Raw genomic sequence first — 24,389 nt, 5'->3', positions numbered from 1 at the left:
CAAAAGCTGCTGCCTCTGCACAAGCTCCAGAGAGCTTGCACAACAAGGCTAAATAAAATAAATAAACTTAATAATAAAATAAATTATAGTTTAAGATTATCATTAATAATCTAATAGCATTTGAAATTTTGTGGTGAAGACATGTCAAGAGACCGCGTCCTTCTTTATCCAGCTCTATCATCTCAGCTCTTGTCAGGTCCCCACTTCCCATTCTCCGCTCTACCATCAGGTCAGGCCATGAACTGCATCCTGCTCGCTGTGGTAACCTTGGAACAATGAGACAAGACTGGCTGAGAGTAGAGTACTGTTCTGTACTCTTTGATGCAACAAGTACATCAGTTGTGTTTTTGGTTCCGGTTGATCTAACTAATGCAGCCTAAACCCTCTGAAGATTTATATTATGGAAGTGTAGTGTATGCAAGATTAAAAAGATGCGTCTTTAGTCTAGATTTAAACTGACAGAGTGTGTCTGCCTCCCGGACAGTGCAGGGAAGACTATTCCAAAGTTTAGGCGCTAGATAGGAAAAGGATCTACCACCTGCACTTGATTTTGAAATTCTAGGTATTACCAACTGACAGGACGCCTGAGAGCGTAATGCACGTGAAGGACTGTAATACAAAAGGAGTTCATTCAAGTACTGAGGAGCTAAACCATGTAAGGCTTTATAGGTAATAAGCAAGATTTTAAAGTTAACGCGATGCTTTATAGGTAACCAGTGCAAGGTTGACAGAACCGGGCTAATATGTTCATACTTTTTTGTACGTGTAAGAACTCGAGCTGCCGCGTTTTGGACCAATTGGAGTTTTTGTAATAAGCCTGCAGGGCAACCACCTAACAGTGCATTACAGTAATCTAGTCTTGATGTCATGAATGCATGAATTAACTTCTCTGCATCTGAGATTGACAGCATATGACGTAGTTTAGATATATTCTTAAGATGGAAAAACGCAATTTTACAGGTGTTGGCGACGTGGCTCTCAAATGACAGATTACTATCGAATAGAACGCCAAGATACATATAAAAAAATTATTGCAATCAAGACCAAAAAGGGCACTATATTTTTACATGTAATAGTTTCTTTATGTGCTTTAATATACTGCAATATCTGCATGTGCATATATTGTGTATGTATATATAGTTACATTTTATACTTTCCAAATTAACAACCATAGCATATGCATGGACATGCATGGCATAGCTATATAGCCCAAAGAAAATAGTGAAGAAAAAATTCTGCATTACACAAATAACAGTTTTATTGAAACAGAGTTGCAGAGACCACATTCACCCTTTACTGTAAATTAGTAAGATTATAAAGATATTCGTAGATTTTTTTTCTTGACAATTGAAATGTACTTTGCCCTTAAATTTTCAATCCTCCACACTGGATCTTGGAGGTATACATGCGTAGAGGCTTGCATATTGTGGCAGATCAATTAGCATACATTTTCTTTTGAACAGTGTCACATCAAATATCTGTTTCCTGCCCCAGAATTCCCTTTTCAGACCAACTACATGTTCAACATTAACCAGTGTATTATGTGATCTATCATACTTTCTTCCAAAAGCAAAACATTTTCTGTCACCATGTTGCTCTACTACAATGTAGTAATATACAGTGATTATGTGTCCATTCTGCAACAGCACAGTGAAGTGGTTTCTTTTCACTACCCTTGTGAACTCCTGTGAGTAATACAGCTCTCCATTGACTAGAAGTCAGCTGAATATTTTCACGACTGTATCCGCGGTGACTGAAAGTTGCTCTCTCTCGTGACCAGTATCTCTTCACTAGAAAGTTTTTGAGAATAATGCAAACCAAGGGTAACAAGTTGATCGCAGACTCTTTCAAACTGCTTCAGTCTTTTTCGGCCAGTTAAGTTACTAAATAGCTGGATGCATTCAGGCACAGCATTTCTCAGTGCATCATTCCTCAAAAGAGGCAATATTTGTCTATATGTGAATTGTTTCATTATCTGTAAAGGGACACACTGAGTGCCATGAAACATTTTCAGTATTTCACCATTAAATGACTCAAAAATGTACCCAGAATGAGCCCACAAAGGTCCCCAATTCCTGACAGATTCTGGCAAATGAAGACATAAATGTACATTAAATGACACATGGGTCTTTCCATACAGTGTTTCAAATTGTTTGAAAAAACCTACAAGTTTTTCACATTTTTTTACGTCCTCTGTTGTAATAATGTCCTTGCATAGTAAGTACATACATGTGACAAGGACTAACCAGTGCTGGTAAAATACCCGGGGCAGAATTCCCTTTAGCACAAAGATACTATAAAACAGTAACCAGTTCTGCCATTCACTAGCCTTCCAAAACCTCCTTTGCTGAAGAGATCAGGGCACTCTTGTGATATTGCAAGGAGACGTAATTAGCAAGAGCTGTTCATCAAGTTCATTCACTCTATTGCCAATGTAATATGGCTTCTCATGGTTATCACTGTCCAGCCACATGCTTACCATTTGGCAAACCACACCAAGATGTACATTATGCATATGGTCAGGAGGCATGCCAGATATGATGTCAAAGTGTGGAATCTTGATCAGACATGTGGTCCCTTTAACTCCCCTCAGTATTTTTTGATTCAAGCCTCTCTTGAATCACTTATGGTTGAAGTGTGGTCCCTCTTTGGAACGTCTTTGTATGGGCAGACTCTGACAGTGCCATGACCCTTTTCAGCTTGTTCACCGGGATGTAAGCAGAGGCTGCATCCATACCGACCATTAAACTGGGTCATGTTTTGAAGTATGGGCCTAGCTACCGAATCGCATATCATAAGAGCTGCCACAACTCTACATTGTCTTAAAGCCCACAGTTGACAACTTCTGACACTACACTAAAAAATACAACCTCAAATTGTTCACCCAACAAAGGTAACAAAGTAATTTGAACAAAGTTTTTTAGTAGAAGAGGAAGAATGTATTATTTTGAGTATGCTGAACAAAATGAGTCTAAATGTGGTACCAACAAAGATTCTTTTGTTGAGTGTACTTAAACATCTAAGTGATTGTTCAAAGCGCGTCAAGAAGTTTGACCAACTTGCCAAACTGTGTAATCTCAAAAAACAATTCTAGTGTTTGAAAGTTCCCAGCATGCATTGCAGAATTTTCAATTCGCTGGTTAAAATTATTAAAATGATTGCTATTTTAGTGTTTGCTGGCTATATTTTTTGTTTTTGTTGTCAATGTAAGTTACCTTTGGTATTTAGAGTTCCTTTTTAACTATGATGTTTAATGATGTTTGATGATTGTTACCATGATTGAGGCTCATGTGCTCAGTGTTGAGCTCTGAAGTAAATGACGCAGGGAGTCCACTAAATGTTTGAAACACAAACAGCTTAAGCAGTTACATAAGCAGAGTGTGTATATAACATATCTATTAAGTAGAATTGAGTATTAAGAGTGTGTAAATAATAATAAAACAATTACATATTAATTTTATATAAAACATAATCGTTTGAGTTGGGCCAACTAAGTCCATAGTTGAGTGAACTCAGAAACTTGATTGTTGAATTTTTATTTTAAGTTGGTTCAACTATTTATTTCAATTGACAGTCATGTGACATTACTCAGATAATTCAGTTAGGTGAAATACTTGGCCAAAAGTTGAGTAAACTCAAAAAAGCTGTGCAGCGAGTTGCCTTGAAATTTTAAGTTAAGTCAACTTTTCATTTTTTACAGTGTAAAGTGAATGGCTTTAAAAATATATTAACATTTGGCTTTTTATCACCAAACCACAAGCCAAAAAGTAGAACATTTTCTTTGCGCACAGGGTAAGGAAGCTCGTTTACAATCCCATATAATGGCCAAATACCATAGAGTGATGATTTGAATACAGGCACTCCATCACAGTTGAGGGTTAAGGAGTATCCATGAGTACAGTGAAGTGGGCCTCCAATTTTGTACAGATTATGGTACATTTTACCACTTCCAATATCTTCATAAGTTTCAGAACGTGCTATCTCTTGATTTGAGACATTGTGCAATATCTTCCCTTTGAGGAAGATGTTCCAACTGTTTGGATTGGTAAGTATATAAAGAAGTTTCCATTCTTCAGCGAGCTGTTTTTATCCCATGCTGTGTGGCATTCAACACATTGTCCTTCACTATCCTGGTCACCGATGTAGTACTCACAGTTTGGACAATATATGTGACATTGCAGGTGACCTTCTACTGGCTTAAGCTTTTTTAAGAACAGATGCTTTGAGGTTAACTGTGTGTTTTCTGGACAGTGAATATTGATCAAATCTAGGAGATCAGAGAGAGCCATGCCTGTGAGTCCGTGTCTCAAAACAAATGAAAGTATAAGTAAAAAACTCTTGAGCTTGGGTTAGTCGTGAACCAGTGTAAAGTGGCTCTTCGTTTTCCAGAGGAAACTGTTCATGACTTACTTCTCCAAGATGTGATTCCTCATTTACTGACTCATCAGGGCTTTCTTCAAATAAAAGGGAATATTCTTCTTCACTTCCAATAATGAATCCAAGACTGTCATCCAAGTCATCAGGAATATAGTTACTGGTTTTTAGTGAAGCTTGGCTGCAATTAGGTTCATCATTGAAGTGAGGTTCACTCTCTGTGGAACATTCATCCTCAAACAAGAGTGGGGAAGTAGGACTTCTGGGAATAGAATCTCCACATTCAGCATGCAGGCTCTATAATACAAATTCTGATTAGAAATGTTATTTGACATTGTTATTATTTGACTCTCACAAACACACACACACACACACAATACTGTAACTCAGTGCTTCTAGCCCCATGTGATGGTTTGAATGAAAGTGACAGGGAGTGCAGACTTCAAGGTGTAAACAGTGGAACCCAGTTCACCCATTCACACACACATTCATACACTGATGGCAGATACCACCAGCTCCTCAGGAGCGTTAACCATTCACACACCGATAGGACAGTCATCGGGTTCAATGTCTTGCTCAAGGGCACTTCAACATATGGACCGCAGTGGCTGGGGATCGAACCACCAATCCTCCAATCAGTGGACTGTCACTCTACCTCCTGAGCCACAGCCGCCAGGAACGTTACAATCATAGACATAAACAGAGCAGATGCCGTGTTGGCCGTTGCTTTCCATTAGAGAGATGCCTCAATGTCACCGCCATATCAAGGCCTGCCATGCCTCTGAATGCATACATACCCTATGTATGACACAGGCGGTAGACAGCGGTAATCAAATCCCACCCATGGACTTTATAAGCTTGGGCCTCTGCAATATGGCGGCAACATTGACATACAGCCCCATTGCATGGTCAATGTGATGTCTAGTCTTTATTATGTCTATGAGGACAATCAATGAGGGAGCAAACAGGTGAACCAAAATAACTAATCAGTGAGGATTAACAAGAGGTAAAGCAAGGGAACTAGGTGAGGCGAGGACATGGAAAACTAAGAATAAAAAGACAATACGTTTTTTTAGAACCAATGCAGTACATACTGTCGGTAAAATGCCTCGCCGTCAGGTGAAAAGACGCTGCTGGCAACTGCACATTATTTGACTACTTGCACACCTCTACTGTACCTGCACTGTACAGATTGTAAAGGCCCTTGAAACAAATGTGATTTGTGGGCTATATAAAATTTGATTTGATTTTACTACTTCCTGACATCTTTATTTCCTGTCATAACTATTGTATGAACTGATTAATGTCAGGTGTCACCCTGATTAATCAGTTCATACAATAGTGTAGAGGAAATAAATAAGATGTACCGTAATTTCAGGATGTAGTAGAGTTGTGCAAGTCTGAAAAAAAATGTAAATAAATAAATATCACCTGCCTCATTGATATTTGTATAACTAAAGGGCACATTAAGGTTACATGTGTTTTCCTCCAGAATATCACTTTAGTTCTTCAGAACCTTCAGTGAATTGGTCAAAAATTTAACTACACCCAATTAGGGCTGTCACGATTACAGACCTGCCAACCTTGGAATATTTTTTTGAGTACCATCAGCCGAAGAGACAGAACACAGGTTTTTAACATATAACATATTGGTTGTGAAAAATGCATCAATCACATTTTTGAAAATAACTTTTCTTATTGAACACATGTATTTAAATTTAGGAAACATTTGTGTATATTGTGTGTGTAAATAATCTTCAGTGAGATACCCTTGATGTATATCAATCACATTTACTTGCAGTGGCACTTGCTCTTGACTGCTTTGTTTCATAGGTCGCTGATTTGGCCTTTCTGAGCAGAGCATCAGCAAAGTTTTCCATGTGGCAGTTAGTCCCCATTCCAGCCACGCGCACGCACACGCACAAACAAACACCTCTTGGTAACTTTCTATGCTGCACACATGCACTTACATTTTTTGCCAGCCTGCCATAATCTACTTTACTTATTTATTCACGTTTATAATTATTAATCTCAAAAGTTTGCATATGACGTTTTATTTTATTGACAATTATCGAGAGCTCGATTTTGCAGAGCGCATTCAATCCGCTCCGCTGTCAGGCGGATTCGCTTTACTGAAAGAGAACGGCGCCGGCACGCCGTTTTTATGTGACCAAAACTTGATGCTCTCTTGCAGATATAAGTGCACGTTATTGAGTGTGAGAATCCACCAGCGCAATCGGCGCCTATGGTACTTGGTAAAATCACGGTAACTTTTCGTGAGCGCTCATTTATAAATCAGAAATAATGTTAGCGCATCTTGCGGGCAAGTGCACGTTATCAAATGAGCCCGCGAGATCATCGACTGCATAGGATTAAGCTAATTCAATATTTCAACTTTCCACATCCACCCGATCCGTTTACCTTAGAGCTCAGAAGACGTCTTGACTCTTCGTTTAAAACAATGCGTCAGAACGTGTGTGTGGAAGGGGATCACGCGGGATTTTGTGGTTCTGCCGATTTGCTGACTCTTGTTATTGATTGATAGGCCATAGGACGTGTCAATCATTGCAGCTTTCCATTTGGGGGAAGAACTCAGTGCTATGATTGGACATATTCTTCTTTTTTCTGTTGCTTGTTTTGAGTACTGCACGCAGCAGAGGCGTCATCAGGTTTTTGCGTAGTTTAGAGTGACAAATCGTACCAGTGTACTTTGAGGTCAAAATGTGTACTGGCTACGCAAAATGAGTACAGGTTGGCAGGTCTGCGATTATGAAATTTGACTGACAATTAATTGTCTAATAAATCATTGCGATTATGACGATTAATTGTCTGTTTTAGGGCTTTGACGATTATGATGATTAATTGTCTGTTTTTGAGCTTTGACATTTAATTCTCATACATTTTTGATTCAGCGATTGAAACGACCATATTGTTCTGAATACAAGACTATGTTTTTTTCTTGGAAATACATCGGAAAAAGTTGGGTCATCATATATTTAAGGTTTATGCTTTTACCTGTCAATAATACAACCGCCAAATACTTGTAAATTAAGTAAATTGATCAGGAGTGAATTGAAGCCACCATTAAAATACTATCAGTCATAGAAAAGCTTCTAGTCTGTTTTTTTCTCACTTGCAAGACTACAATAAAATTTTACTTGTGTGTTAATGAAATTTTGGTAGACTGCTTTTCACACTGAGATTTGCGTAAATAATATTAAATTGTACTGCAGGTAATTTGTATATGTTTTAGTTTTTTTTTAAGTGATTGTGTTGTGGTGGTACATTTTACAACTATTACCATGCTTGAGTTACAATACATACACTAAAATATGCAATATGCAGATGCACTACAGCTCCCCCTAGTGTCTTCTATAGAGATGTGCGATAATTGCGATTATCTGAAACCTTCGCGATGAGGTCAAACAATCGCGATGAGACGATTATTTAATAATCGTGACAGCCCTACACCCAATCCAGTAGAGCTAGTGAGATTAATCGGAAACATAACTTTCTACCAATTTCACTTTACGGTCCTGGTCGCTGCTCTACCCCTTTGCTGATCTGGCGAGTGCACTAAACAGGCACCATGCTAATGCTCTGACTGACGGTGCGGTGACCAGGACACAAGCATTCGTTCTAGCTTCCCACCTGCAGACAGCCATATATTCAACTAAACACCACACATTGGAAACTAAACACCACACAGTTAAAACTTACACAGACTTCAGCTCCTCCTGACAAACTTTGTTGTCCACTGAGAGGAACCCAAGGTTCAGAATCATCATTAGTTACCTAAAGAAACAGATTACAAAATAAAAAATCCATCGATAGTTTACAAGCCAACCAGCAGGTTACCAAAATGTAACATGTCTAGTTCTTAAGATATTTCTAAGAAAAAACCTGAAATGTACCGTACACTATACTCACTGTAATGTGGCTGACATCATGTGCATCTTCAGAGCCATTGTCAAAGTCGTAGTGAGGGGAATTTTCATTCAGGTTCTGTATTTAGGAAAATAATACAAAGCATTGATTAACATTTGTCACATGCACAGTCGCCAGCCACCAACAGTCACCACCAAAGAGGATGTAGCATGTTCTATGTAACCTACTAAGTATTATAAACACACTAGGGCTGCAACTAACGATTATTTTAATTGTCGACTAACCTAGCGATTATTTTTATTTTGATTAGTCGACTAATCTAACGATTATTATTTTATTAATCTAATAAAGATTTTTTGGATTACTTTATTAATCCCCTTGCAAACTTTGCAAATAAACAATAAATTCTAGTATTTTCTTACATTATAAAGCAAATCATACTTTTTACTCCACTACATCTTATAAATAAATAGTATTGTTGTAACATTTTAATCCACGTTTACATGAAAATCACTATCTTCTTTTAATTAATTAAGTAGTTTTAATTTTAAAAGTAAAAAAGACAGATTTTTATGTACTTAAGTACTGTATTAAAGGTGAAAAAATAAAATAAACTTAGCTCTGTATACTGTGGTAGGCTATATGAGACCAGTTTTTTTTTTATTGCACTTATGCTTTTTGTTGTCCTTATGTTGTTCCAATTGCTTCCATTGTTTCCCTCATCTGTAGGTCGCTTTGGATAAAAGCGTCTGCTAAATGACTAAATGTAAATGTAAAAACATTTAAAAATGTGTTTATGAAATACTAGAGCATGATATATGCTCTGTATTTTTTTCCTCCAAGTAATATCAGACTCTATTTTCAGTCTCATAATGTGATTGATAAAAGTAAAAATACTACTATCTGTCTCTGTTTATTGTACAAAACTACCACCGTATAAAAGACTCTAAAGCAGAGTGGCGTTAAAGCGAGCCCACGCACCCTGAACTCAGAATGATACGCTTAATGCATTCGCTTCGTTATTTACAGTTATGCGCATCCCGGACGCACAATGATGCGCTTAAAGCACCTACTCCTTTTGAAGTCCCGGGATCATTTTGCTCCCCAAAGTAAATAATAGTTATAACACAACAAGAAGAGATAATATGTTACATGTTTAACACATAGTGCGTTTCATCAATCCAACAGTTTACAGTTAAATCAGAGGTTTAAAAAGAGTTATTTCGTATTCAGACCGCTTCCAGTGCTTCTAATAAGCTAAGCTACACTCAGCGAGTAACGTTAACTCACAGTCTCTAGCAAAATACATTTTAAACTAAACCATAGACTATCATCTTGTCATTGTGAAGAATAATGAAAACATTGGAACATGTTGGAAAGAGTAGCAACCTGACCATCACCGTACACACGCATGCTGACTGGAGATTGACAGACAGCACCAGCGGAGGTCAGAGTTACTTCATTATGCTATATTGGTTTATTCCTCGCATAAAGCTATCGAATGACATAAAAAGTGCATTGGTGGTTTCATGATAGTTAGTCCTTTTTGAAGCTTAAGAGTAATTTAAGCAGGGTCACAATCTGCAAAGGTTCACATACACTAACTTACACTAGTACAATAGCATTAATGTAAATCATTCATGTAAAGCGTAGTGTTAAAATAAAGTAATTTATTATGAAAGGCTACAGCTAACGTGCCCCTCTCTGTCCGTTTGTGATACGCCCTTTTCACATGACGTCACGCATCTTCCGTTCTGCTGCGAAGCAGTGTATCGTTACTTCCGCTAAACACTCCAGTTCATAAGGTGGCGGTAAGGCACCTATATGCTGGTTTACCAACCGCCAGTAAAACTCAAGAAGAAGAAGTTACTTCCGCTAATCCGATAGCGCCTCAGAATGGAGTTTACCAAGTCCCTTGCACATCTGCCACAAAAACGGCTAGATGATGTACAACGTCTTGCAGACAAATTTTTGCTAACGGCAAGATCAAAGCTAGAGAAAGGATACAAATTCTTTGTTGAACAGTACCTGTTTGATTATGAAGGTAAGTGTTTTGTTTTCTTTTTGTGTTAGCGAAGGTGCTAGGATAAGTACTTGAATACGTGTTTTGTCAGTTTTTTTCACTGTTGTTAAATTCCTGCATGACGGCAAAACGGAGTTCTTCTTCTTCTTCTTCTTCTTGTTTGTAGCAAGACGGATGTTATGATACACTGCTTTGCGAAAAGGCGGAAGTTAAGTGACGTCATTGTGAAAAGGGCCTATTGCGTGTCCATGCTGTGATGATCCCATTCCGGGGGTAACTTAACGTTAGGGGGAATTCCTCCGTCCACTAACTTACTGCGTCCCAGGCTCTCGATTGCTGTTTGTCGAGTGTATTATACTTTCTCTTGTTCTGCTGATTCACTTACACATGCCCGGGAACAGAAACTGCTATTACAGCAGATAAACGTAAATAATATGACGCGTTGATGCATTTCACGCACGCGTCATTGCAGCCCTAAAACACACAAATACATTTTACACTTTGTGCTCAAATCAAAATGCTCAACAAAACTTGAGTTGACTGGGTTGATACCAGCATTAATCAAATATGTTATAGCTCTATAATGTTAGTGCTACCGGCCAGAATCTTGCAAAAGTTGAAAGCATAGCTAAAGAGTAGCCTACATTGTTCAACTAAACACCTCACAGTTAAAACTTATGGAGTCTTCTCCTCCTCACAAACTTTGTAGTCCACTGAGAGGAACCCAAGGATCAGAATCATCATCAGTTACCTAAAAAAAAGTGTTGTAAATTCAGCAGACACCTTTCTCTGGCAGTGGTGTACTCCACCTCTCTGCCAAAGCACAAACACATTGTGCATGGTTTCATCTCAAGTGGGCATCTCCTATGTTAGCATTATTAAAGCAGACAGTAACTGTATAGCTAGATATTACTTCTTCATTTATAAAAAGTACTGATATTGTCATTGCAATATTAAACACTGTCACACATCGCAGAATTCCCTCACATTGTGCAGGCCTTTTGTACATTATACTTGCTGTAACGTGAATGACAGAATCATTGTCTGAGTTACATTATGTATCACAACTATCTTGCTAAGTAACACTTAAACCCCATTCATTGTTAAGCAGAGTATGTCAGTGCTCTTTAATGGTGACTTTTCTGTATCCACTCTACATTAAATATTTTAGCTGAAAATTGCCAATCCGCTCACAATTGTGAGCATGTCGATATAATATTTATAGTTTTCCAGCACTTGAAACTTACATTGACCTCTTCTGTAGTTTCTGATGGTCTTTCTGAAGATGTTTCACTTACGGGGATCCAGGCATCAGAATTGGCATGAGCTCTTGGCTAAACAAAAGAGAGGGCAGTTTCAACGTAATGACTGCAACAAATTTGACCAAAATCTGTAACTCAACGACAGTCTAAAAAAGCATATTGCAAGATCACTAACAATATTGCCATTGCCAAAATGTACTCGTAGGCTACACATATTTTAAGATATTGATGAAGACCTCCTTTGCAGGAGATGCATCTGGCAATACAATAGTATTTATTAAAAATAAGAAAAATAGTTATTCTATTTTGTGACAAGTAGGATGTTCTGGCTAATGACAGAACAGCACAAGTAAGGTCTAGTTTTACATTTGCATGTTTAAAGTTCATGACTTACCAGATCCTGGTTTGGCAGATCAATCTTGGTCTCTCTCATTTCTTTCCTGGGTGCAAGTGATAGAAAACAGTGATTCATATTTATCTTTGGAAACATCAAATGATAAACATGTTTACCTCAGAGCTTGTGGTTGCCCCTCTGAGGAAATACACACATATATGAAATAAAAATGCTACTGTGACATGATCATATCAATAGATGCAAAAGATTAATGGGGTTATCAGGGGTTCTCAGGGTTCTAAGTGGGTGGATTGTGGACAGCTGGTCAAAAAAAAGTAAATAATATTAAATGCGCATCTGATTGGTCATGTCTTTTATTGTGGAAAATAACTTATCTTCTCATTTTGTGGCCATTATTACTTTGTGCACTTTTGATTATTTTATTAACTTTTGTCAGTGCAGTTGTCATGGTCCTCCTCATTTTCACATTAATGTGTTCTGAAATGCACTTTCTCAAGAAAGTAATAATATTTATGTTAAAAACTTGTGAATAATACACAGTGTTGGGCAAGCTACTTGGAAATTGTAGTGAGCTAGCTAAGCTATCAGTTACTCTGCCATGAATAAAGCTACACTACAAAACAGCTTCAAAATGGCGGCCGCATTTCAGCGGCCAATAGGGCGTCTGCTCTCTATTATATCTATGTTGAGAACACCTGTGCTAAATGCTAGTAGAAGATATTAGCCTTGTTGCAAATAATGATACGTCATCCCAAGTTGCCTTTCTTTGGCTAGGCTATCATGACTATACTGTAGAGTCCCATTCAGAGCAATAAAAAAATAAAATTGTGATCCCTGCCTCGAAATCATTTTGAGACAACAGATAGTTAGCATTATCATGTGCTGCATAAATCATCCAGAATCAAGCAAAAAACTAATCTTTTTTCCATAATAGTCTTGTTCTTCTTGGAATATCAGTTTGATCAGAACCCGGAAGAATATATTTCCTTTTCAATCGGACTCGGTCCATTTTCTACGTTTGTCAGTACTCTACTCAGCACCAACTGAGTAGTACGGAGCTCGCGCGTGCGCAATGCTTGAGCGGGAAAGTGTGATTCAAGCGCGAGGAGAGGACAGTTAAACAGGGAAGGAGACACCAGCATCAAAGAGGCGATAATTTTCTTTAGCAAAAATGTCAAAATATAGGTTTGCCCTTGTTAGTTGGGTGAAAACGTTACAGATAACGTTACAGATGCCTTAGGAATGGCTTTCAAAGACACTCTTAACTCCATGGGCATTAGTCAACATGTGTCAGGACCCACTCACCTTCGTAATCATACTTTAGATTTAATACTGTCTTACGGTATAAATGTGGACGACGTTAAAATCCTTCAGCAGAGTGAAGACATTTCGGATCATTATCTGGTATTATGTTTGCTTCACTGGCCTACGGCTGCAAATAAAACTCATTGTTACAAATATGGTAGAACAATAACTTCAACTACCAAAGATGCGTTTCTCGATAATCTGCCCGAATTGTCTCAAATCATGAGAAATAACGTTGAAGATCTTGACATTACCACTGAAAATTTTAATTCCACCTTCTCGGTAACGCTAGACAAAGTTGCTCCACTACGTTTAAAGAAGATTAAAAATGGCAGCCCCACACCGTGGTATAATGAACACACTCAGGCTCTAAAGAAAGCGGCCCGAAAAATGGAGCGCAACTTTAAGAAAACTAAATTAGAGGTATTTCGTACAGCATGGAAGGATAGTATTCGAAAATACAGGAAAGCCCTAATAACTTCTAGATCCGCCTACTTTTCATCACTAATAGAAGAAAACCAGCACAACCCTAGGTTTTTATTTAACACGGTGGCTAAATTAACAAAAAATAAATCGTCAGTGACTTCTGATCCTGTATATCAGCATAGCAGTGATGAATTTATGAACTACTTCACATATAAAATCCAAGATATTAGAGAAAAAATTATAACAATGCAATCAGAAGTGAAACCCGCTGAACAAACTAACTACAGCGCCCTTAAGGAGAAAATGCAATTATTTTATACCGTAGATCAAGATGAGCTGTCTAAAATTATTAGATCATCTAAATCAACAACATGCATACTAGACCCTATACCTACAAATCTACTGAAAGAGATGCTCCCAGAAATTATAGATCCTCTTCTTGGTATTATTAACTCATCTCTGACATTAGGACATGTGCCTAAAGCATATAAGGTGGCTGTTATAAGGCCCCTTGTCAAAAAACCCCAACTCGACCCTAGAGAACTAAGGAACTACAGGCCTATATCGAATCTACCTTTCATATCTAAAGTTCTGGAAAAAGTAGTTTCAACTCAATTATGCTCCTTCCTCCAAAGGAATGACATCAATGAAGAATTCCAGTCTGGATTTAGAGCATGTCACAGTACAGAGACTGCTTTGATCAGAGTTACAAATGATCTGCTATTGGCGTCTGACCGAGGTTGTATCTCGTTATTGGTGCTGCTAGACCTTAGTGCTGCATTCGATACCATTGACCACAGCACACTCCTACATAGACTCGAAAATTATGTCGGCATTAAGGGAATAGCTTTGAAATGGTTTAAATCTTATTTATCCGACCGTTTTCAATTTGTAGCAATAAACAATGAGGTGTCACGCAAATCGCAAGTCCAGTACGGTGTACCACAGGGCTCAGTCTTAGGGCCTCTGCTCTTCGCATTATACATGCTACCTCTAGGAGATATAATAAAGCGACACGGAGTTAGCTTTCACTGTTATGCTGATGATACTCAACTTTATATTTCCTCGAAGCCTCATGAAACACAGCAGTTCCATCGAATAATGGAATGCATAGTCGATATAAAAAACTGGATGAGTAACAACTTTTTATTACTGAACTCGGACAAAACGGAAGTGTTACTTATTGGACCGAAAACTGCTATAAGTAACAACCAAGAATACTGTTTAACTATTGACGGATGTTCCATAAAACCCTCGTCGTCAGCAAAGAATCTTGGCGTTCTATTCGATAGTAATCTGTCATTTGAGAGCCACGTCGCTATAAGTATCAACAATGATACTGTTTTACATGGTAATATTCGATTTGTAAATTGTATGTACCTAATGTTTATATGTTTTCAATGGCTAATTCTAGCATTACCAGATCTTTAAGAGTAGTTTTAAGATGGTAGTGCATTGAATTTTATGTCTACCCTATAACATTGATGCTTTGTGTAGTTAAAAGTAGGTGATTGATATTGTTTGGAGTTTTTGTATGTTAGTCTTTCTGAGTTTATCAGCTAAGTGGTTGTCAGTAACAGGATTCTTTATTTATCATGGAGTTTGGTTCACTCAGCAGAGCAGTGCAGTGTTGGCTTGCTCACCGGGAGACTGCTTTATTTATTTATTTATTCATTTATTTATTAGATATTATTTATTATAATGATCTTGTTTGTCTATAAACACCATGCACTGTGCTGTGTTTTACCTTTCTGTGTTTTTCTATTTTGTCTCCTGTAAAGCTGCTTTGGAACAATGCACATTGTGAAAAGCGCTATAATAAATAAAATTTTGAATTGAATTGAATTGAGATATATAATGGAACTGAAACACAGACTGAGTATTGATCACAGTTGAGATTAACATATTTACTGAACTTACTAACTGAATTCGTCATTGTGATACTGCAATCTTAAATAATCTTATCTTGAATACTCTTACTGGAAAAATTGAAACTGACTAAATGCATTTTAACAAATTTATAAAAGTCTCTTAATATACTCAACTCAACTCAACTCAACTTTATTTATATAGCGCTTTTACAATTTTCATTGTTACAAAGCAGCTGCACATGAGACACATTGACTACAAGCAAAACAATCAAAGTTGTACCTGCAAAAACAAGAAAAGGTTGAAAACACAGAAGACAGACACACCCACACACAAAACACTCCACACACACAACACGCACCAACACACACAGAGACACACACACACACCGGATGCGCACGCACACACACACAACACACACACACACACACGTATGTACACAGACAAATACGCACACACACACACGCTCAGTGAGAGCACACATTTAGGATAAAGGAGAGAGAAGCACAGGTCAAATATAACAGATAATAAATTCCTATATGCAATATTAATTAAGTAAAACTTTAAGATTCTAAAGCAGCCCCCCCGGTCAGGCAGATAGTGCAAAAACAGTATGCAAACGGTGGCGAGGAACCCAAAACTCTAATCGAGAAAAAAAACCTCAGGAGAACCCAGGCCCAACCAGGGGATTCCAGTTCCCCTCTGGCAAAAGCTGCTGCCTCTGCACAAGCTCCAGAGAACTTGCACAACAAGGCTAAATAAAATAAATAAACTTAATAATAAAATAAATTATAGTTTAAGATTATCATTAATAATCTAATAGCATTTGAAGTTTTGTGGTGAAGACATGTCAAGAGACCGCGTCCTTCTTTATCCAGCTCTATCATCTCAGCTCTTGTCAGGTCCCCACTTCCCATTCTCCGCTCTACCATCAGGTCAGGCCATGAACTGCATCCTGCTCGCTGTGGTAACCTTGGAACAATGAGACAAGACTGGCTGAGAGTAGAGTACTGTTCTGTACTCTTTGATGCAACAAGTACATCAGTTGTGTTTTTGGTTCCGGTTGATCGAACTAATGCAGCCTAAACCCTCTGAAGATTTATATTATGGAAGAGTAGTGTATTGTTACTGAACAAACACTGTAATGAACTCTATCATAATGTGACCTGACACCAATTGACCACTGAATAGAGAGCGAATACGCCACCCTGGGTACTCGCCAGGGACGAGAAGGTATTTACACTTTAGGCACACAGGTTCATTTCAGTAAGTGGCAGGAGACGTGAGCGTAGAAATATAAATATTTTTATTTTAAAGGTCTAACACAATATTAAACCAACTGACACAAAAGGAAAAAATAATAATAATAACAAACAAAGAAAATACAGCAGTAAGCAATCTGGGCCAACAGACACTTCTCAACTAACCACAAGGGAACAGGAGCCGAGGCACGACCGCAGGGGCCAGGGGCACAACAGGCCACACCGCACCTCACACTGGTTACACCGGTACGCTCACGCGCACACACACACACCAACACACCACAGCACTCGTGGGAGAACACCGCCACCCCAAACTCCGCCCCCCCTTCGGCACTCAGCTCCAGTAACAAAAATGGATGGAAATATGTTTGGCACATGTTTCAATAAGGCTGCAGGCATTCTGCAATCCCTTTACACTGCAATGCAGTATAGCAAGCAGGTGCTCTCCTTGCTCACAATGATGCACCTTCACAAGAATAGGAAACAATATAACAAACAAAAATAGAAACAATAGAACAACAAATAAATTAAACATGCAACTACAGCAGCACCATCAGGGCTAGCCAATGTAGTAAGGCACAGCTGTTTAATTTGAGTAAAACAACAAAGAAAAACAGTAGTGCCAAAGAAAACAATGTAAATGAAAAAAAATAAAGCACAAACAAAACGAAAAGGGTAAAGCAGAATTAACACTAAAATAAAGTATAGGAACAGCGCCCCCGGATAACTCCCACGTAGATCAGGAAACGCGGGACGTAATCACTGGTAGAGACGCAACCAATCTGTCTGTAATGCAATTGACGTTGAGACAGATTGGACAAAATTGCAACATCCTAATACAAATTTAAAATGACCTATCATGAAGGTAGACTCTTCCCAACCTCAACCAAAACAGGTAACCAATCAACCGATGAATGCACTGGGCGGTTGCGGCTCGTTCAAACTGTCGTACTCCTCAGATTTCGAAACCCAGCTAATCGGGTAACCGCACAAATGTGCAGAGAACCACTCGCTACGTTTGTTGGAAAACTGTGTACGCAGCCCGACCCAGAACGTCCGTAATATTAACAGCCACACAAGCTCGACTCAGCTCACTCAAGCTTGCGCCTGCAAACAACAAAACCCGTATAGTGTCACCACGAGCATAATCTTACATCAAAACACCAAACCATCATCTCACTTACCTAGCAGAGGGGCAACGCTAACCAAGTGTCAGCCACAAGGTTTTTCCTCACGTGCCGCTCTACTGGCCGACCGGATATGACACCGACGCCAAGAGGCGTGACTCATGATGCCAAACCACTTCACTACCGGCTCTATATCTACACCCCTCTGTCGCATGATAGGATGGTCAATAATCCCACCAATCACCGCTACGAGGGAAGAACTATTGGTTCTACCACAATAATATAGAGCTATTAAAAATTATTTTAACAAAAGAAAATCACTTACCCTACCTTCAAGATTATGTACAAAGGAACATTTATTTAAAAAAAATTACAGTAAGTGTTAAGTTTGTTGATCACTACAGTATCACTGCAAGGTCTTTTTCCATTGGCCAGGTGGTTTACAGGACTAAAATCAATCCCATCCATAGACACATACATAATTGAAAAAACAAAACAATTCATGGCACTACCTCTTTAAAGAAGTCTGAAAATGGGACACATCATTATTTTTTATTTATTCTGTAGTATTTATTATTATTCATTGTAATGGTGTTGATTTTTGGCATTAAGAAAATCTATCCTTCTACATGAATGTAGAAAAAGAGGCTACACTCAGAGCTGCTGAGCGGGAACTCTATCCAGGTAGCATGCCGGGCAAGAGGGCGAGAAAAGCAAAATTCCTAGACTTTGGTGATGAAGATACCAGTACTGGCAACAAAGCTTCTGGCTTCAGGTAATTAAACAGCAAAGATTGATATCACATTAGGGATCATTTGTGTATTGGATTATTCATGATTAAATATTAAAAATGAACATCTTTGCCCTATAGAAAAAGGCCAAGGTTGCTGCACAAAGACAGGCGGAGGAGGAACTGCTGTCAGAGGACAGTCAGTTCAGAGCAGAATCGTCAAGCCAGGAAAACAATGACCTTACCAGAGACCTGCAGAGCCAGATCAAGGCCTTACAGAAAGAAAACACCAAACTGCGGAACATGGTAGTTAAAGGCAAGTATTTAGTATTATATCATCAAATATTAATCTATATCAAACGGTATTAATCCATTTAGACCTGAAAGTGATTCTAAATATGCTTTCTAAATCTATAAAGCATTCGTTGCCCACCTATGTGGTCAGATAGGTTGGCCGCATCGATTTTCAGAGCATGTTTAAAGAATCAAAAAATAATAATAATACCTCAGATTTATATAGCGCTTTTCAAAACACTCAAAGTTGCTTTACAAAAGAAATAAACAAACAAACAAACAACTTTTTTAAGAAATAACTATTTCAAGGACTAACAACTTAATGAACATAAATCACTGGAATTAAAAAGATGAAAAATTATAATTAGGAGGCAAGTCTAAAAAGGTGGGTTTTGAAAATGTGGGAAATCTGAGGAATCTGAAATGACCCTTGAAGAAACATATTTGTCACTCACTTACACAGGTATAAGCAGGAAAATGAGGTTGCAATTTGTTCCATGTGATTGTTCAAGTAACAATTAACAACCATCGGTCAACAGTCTGTATCATCATTATACTGATTGTTACTGTCTAATGAGCCATGTGTGCAAACAAGAATGATATACTGTACATTCATGAAGGTCAGTCCTATCACTTGTTCCTGTTTCTATGTGTTTATTTTAATGATAAGTCAATTGATTTGTAGCTTCTTGGACAAGTTCAGCTTTAAATAGGTCAATACTAGAAAACTGGAGATGTGGTTTTCAGGCACATATTGGCTTCTATGGTTGCTGTCTGTATAATCTTGTAGCACTTTTTTTTCTTAGAAATTCCAGCGTTGTTGGTGGATGTGAGAAAGCTTGTTTCCATCAACAATACCACCAACAAAGATGTCGACCGCCCTACCAAAGTTGTAGATGACCTGATGCTGAGAGTGACGGCCCAGGTGAAACGTTTCTTTGCACACCTTGCAGACCTTCACAAGTAAGTATTTATTAATTGGTAAATTTCGAACAAACATTAAAACTTAAATTATTTTTGCCATTCTATTGTTTGTGGCAATTATCTTTGTTTTTGCCCTTCGTTGCATTCTATTGCTTGTGGGGATTTTCCTTGTTTATTTCTTTGCTTATGCTCTTTTTTACTTATTTATTAATTTTATTTGTTTGTTTGTTTGTTTGTTTGTTTACAAAAGGTGAAAATCGGGAATGATGGAACTGTCACTGTCTCGTCACATTGTTGGGGGACTGTAAAAGCTTGTACCACCCCCAATGGGATGGCACGGGTGCTACTGATGGGGCTCTTTAGTGTGGATGTCCTCCTCAAGTCAAACCTGAAAGGAGGGGTCAGCAATCTGGATCCCTCTGCTGCTCGTCGGCAGGCTCTCGACCCAAAGAAACTTCAAGCTTTACAAGGTAAATAGTTTTCAGAGCTGGTGCTTTCCAGTTTTGATTGCATCTCTGCCAGGCGGGGGGAGGGGGTCAAAATTTTCGCGAACCAGAGGGGCAGCAGGAGGAGTGAGGAGGGGTAGAGTAATCATTGTTGTTCTGTTCCAAAGATGCTGTTGTAAACCAGTTTCCGACGGCCAAGGAAGCTGATGTCAGAAAATCCATCAACAGTAGAATCTGCGAGCTAAGACACCAGGTGAAGTGCAAAAGCGTGGTCTTTTAAAAAAAGATAAGTCTTTTAAATCAGCGAAGAACCAAGATGGACTCCTAACCAGGATAACGGACTGTTCTTTTGGCAATTTAATTCTTTGCTTTTCCACAGTTCCTTGAAAGTTTGTATATTTTTTTATTTATTCATAATTATTTGTGCATTTTGTATATAGATATTTTATTTATATTTTATAACAGCACTGCTGAAAGTTTGAAATAGACATTGGTCATTGAAATTGCTTTAATTTATCATTTATATTTTGTATATTTTCTGTTCAGTGGCACTCTTTAAGACTGTTGTACTGTTAATAAATGTAGAGTTCAATCACATTTCCTTTGTCTGACCATATGCAAGGCCTCTTGTGGTTTTAATAGGCCAGTGTCTCTCTCTACCTCAAATTGGGTTTAGTATCTGTGCCTGATTCAAAGAAAATAAAGGTGGCTTTTGATAGATGACCCATTAGTCTGTGTTAATATGTGGTATAAAGGTTTGCACATATATTGCAGGTTGAATATTTATTAAGTATTCATATTTTAGATGTTACATGTAAATATACTGTATATATCACCATATGTACATGCATTGTATGTGCATGTTCTCATATATGTTCACATATAATTCCATATAATATTACATATATTTCAAATGTATTCCACAATATATTGAACACATATCTGTACATATATTTCATGGATATATTTCCATGTAATTTTACATATATTTAAAATATATTCTACCATATATACATGTGACACTATATCTTTATATATATTACCAAAACATTTTCCCATATAAATCGAAATACATTATGGTTGATATTTATAAATATAATATTGCATATATTTTGGGATATATAAACACATATATTAGATATTCATGTTCAATATATTGCAATATATTGAAAGCGGCAATCATTTGAATATTTTGCAATGTATTGCAATATATTACATGGACATATAATATATGTATCATAAATATATTATTCCATGTATTCTAATATATAATATATTTGAAAATAGAAAGGAAAAATAATATATTACAATATATTTCAAGTAATATATTGGTAAATATATTTTCGGTAACACTTTACAATAAGGTGCTATTAGTTAACATTAGTAAATGCATTAGCTAACATTAGCTAACAATGAACAATTTCGTTTTTCAGCATTTATTAATCCTTGTTAATGTTAGTTCATGTCAATACAGCTATTCATGTTAGTTCATGGTGCATTAACTAATGTTAACAGTGACAACGTTTGATTTTAATAATGTATTTATAAATGCTGAAATTAACATGTAGTAATATTAATAAATGCTGTAGAAGTATTGTTCGTTGTTAGTTCATGTTAGCTAATGCATTAAATAATTGTTAACAAATAGCACCTTATTGTAAAGTGTTACCATATTTTCCTTTCGTAAGGGGTGTTATGTGATTAATAAACACTCATAATCGAGGGAGTAGTCGTGAACAACGGTGGTATGTAAATGTAAGATTGCCAGTGCAACTGTTACCGAAACTCAATAAATTGCAACAAATGCAAATTTTAATGCAACCTTAATCACCTGTCAGTCATTGAAGGCCATCAGATACATGCCTAAGACTGTACTACTGGATCTGCCAACACCTCTGACCACTCTGTATGCAAGCACCAGGCTTTAAATGGATTTGTCCGCACTGCTGGAGGAGGTGCCAAGACCTTTAAGAAGCTGCATCTCACACCAGAGCAGGTATTTGTGATAATCTGAGCTCTTTTAATAGTTCAATTACATTTAATAGGCCTAATATAAGTATAGGAATGATATCTTAAAGCTAGTAAATTTACTCCAAAATATTAAAAATAAAATGGCTTTCTTTTCTGTTGTTTTTATCACATGGGGTCTAAAAAATTAGGACACTGCCAGAGAGTCGTACCTGAGGGCGATGCAGGACCTCCACGTTGCAGCATCTGGATTTATAAGTAACCCAGAGGTGCCATGGACCGGTGGATCACCAGAGGTGTGGTGATGGTGTTAGAGATTAAGTGACCTTTCAGTGCAAAAGACCACAATCTACATGAATGTGTAAAAAAGACTAAAGGTTCTGTCTAAGGAAGACTCAAGATTCTGTCACTGAAGAAGGCTAAAGCTAAATCACAGTTACATGCATCAAGTTCAAGCCCAAATGAGTGTAGCATAGGTAACATACTGTGATTTTGGGGTGTGGACACCTCAAAAACTATTTATACATTGCATACTGTTTGATGATACAAAAAACAAGAAATAAGAAATAATCCACATGTCAAACAATAGCTGTCACAACTATAATCTCTTACTGATTTATTGAAAACGTCATATGTGGTTTTAAACTCCCCTGTGCTCTATGTTGTCAACTGTTGTTTGCAAATTTGTGACCCATTTTACTGAGATGAAAAATCTGCCAAATCTCTCTTATACATTTATGCTAAATATGATGTTTAAGTAAAAATTAAGCATTATCTTTGTCTGTAGTAAATTAATGATGTTAGTAAAATTCAGAAATAAATTCAGAGTACTCAGAACCTATGCTTTTTATACTTATGGTTATGTATTTGTGTACAAATTCATCTGACAACAATGAATCATACATATTAAAATACCATAGATTGCACAGAAAATAACTGTATATATAATAATTGGTTCTGCATTGTAGTTCAGAGTTTACATGAGTATTTAAACAAATCAAAGGAATCAAAACATTAAAAAAGTCATATTATTTATAAATATGACCAATAAATTATTACTGTAAGATGGAACATTTATCCATTTCACATTGTGGTAAGCAACTACTGTCTGTCTATTCTGTGGGGACCACGGTTGGCCAAATATTACAAAGAGCAAAACAAACTGTCACCATCTTGTCAAGTGAGGTACGTTGTCCTTTAATGGCCTCTTGGCAGAGAGACAGCGGTGTGGTGGTCTGAAGGATAGTGTATTTTTTTCCTGACCGGGCCAATGACTTTCCACATGGATCTGGTTTTTTAAAAGGTGATCTGGTACGGTTTAGCGATCATTTAAAAATGACACGGTAATACTAACCGTTGTGGTTAACCATTGAACTGATAATCGTTCCATCTCTAGTAGAGACCCACAAAGACCATTATCATTCAAACCCATTAAATCCAGTATAATTTCTTTAACATCTCTATGTTTTTTTTTTAACACAGATGTCTGTATCTCATAAGTTTTAGCTAAATATTATTTTTTTTAGATTTAGCTAAATATAAAAAAAATGAATTTGCCGAAGTCTTCAATTTGAGGCTTTAATGATTTTTCAATATGCCTATTTATTCAAACATATTAAATAATGAAGTAGAAATGCATATTAATTATTAAAAAACATGATATTAAAACAATTAAAAAATGTTAATCTGAAAATTAATTACAAAAAATTATATATTTTTTCAAAATAAAATTTTATCATCAGTTAAAAAGTCTAATTCAATAATTACCTTTAATTAAAAACGTGTATGAGACATGGTAGTTTAAGTGTACACGTATTCTACTTTTGATCTAAAAAGTTACTAGTAACTAAAAAATAAGTTATAGTTATGATTGTTCTGAACTAGTGAAGTATAATTAAATACTAGTCACATTGAAAATAAGTACTAGTATCTAATGATTAAATACTAGTAACTAATCAACAAGTACTAGTAGCCTAAAAATAGATACTAGTAATCTAAAAGATTAAATGAAAAAATTGCTTGCCATAAACAGCTAAAAAATCTAAACCTGACTGTCCCTGCTAGAAGTCACGTAATGGGCCAAGTTTGGATCTTCCAACAGGACAATGATCTAAAAACAACACTCAACACAAGACC

This window comes from Triplophysa rosa, linkage group LG13, assembly GCF_024868665.1.
Source record: "Triplophysa rosa linkage group LG13, Trosa_1v2, whole genome shotgun sequence".
Taxonomy (NCBI): domain Eukaryota; kingdom Metazoa; phylum Chordata; class Actinopteri; order Cypriniformes; family Nemacheilidae; genus Triplophysa; species Triplophysa rosa.
The sequence above is the reverse complement of the archived record's forward strand: the minus strand, read 5'-3'. Positions refer to the sequence as shown.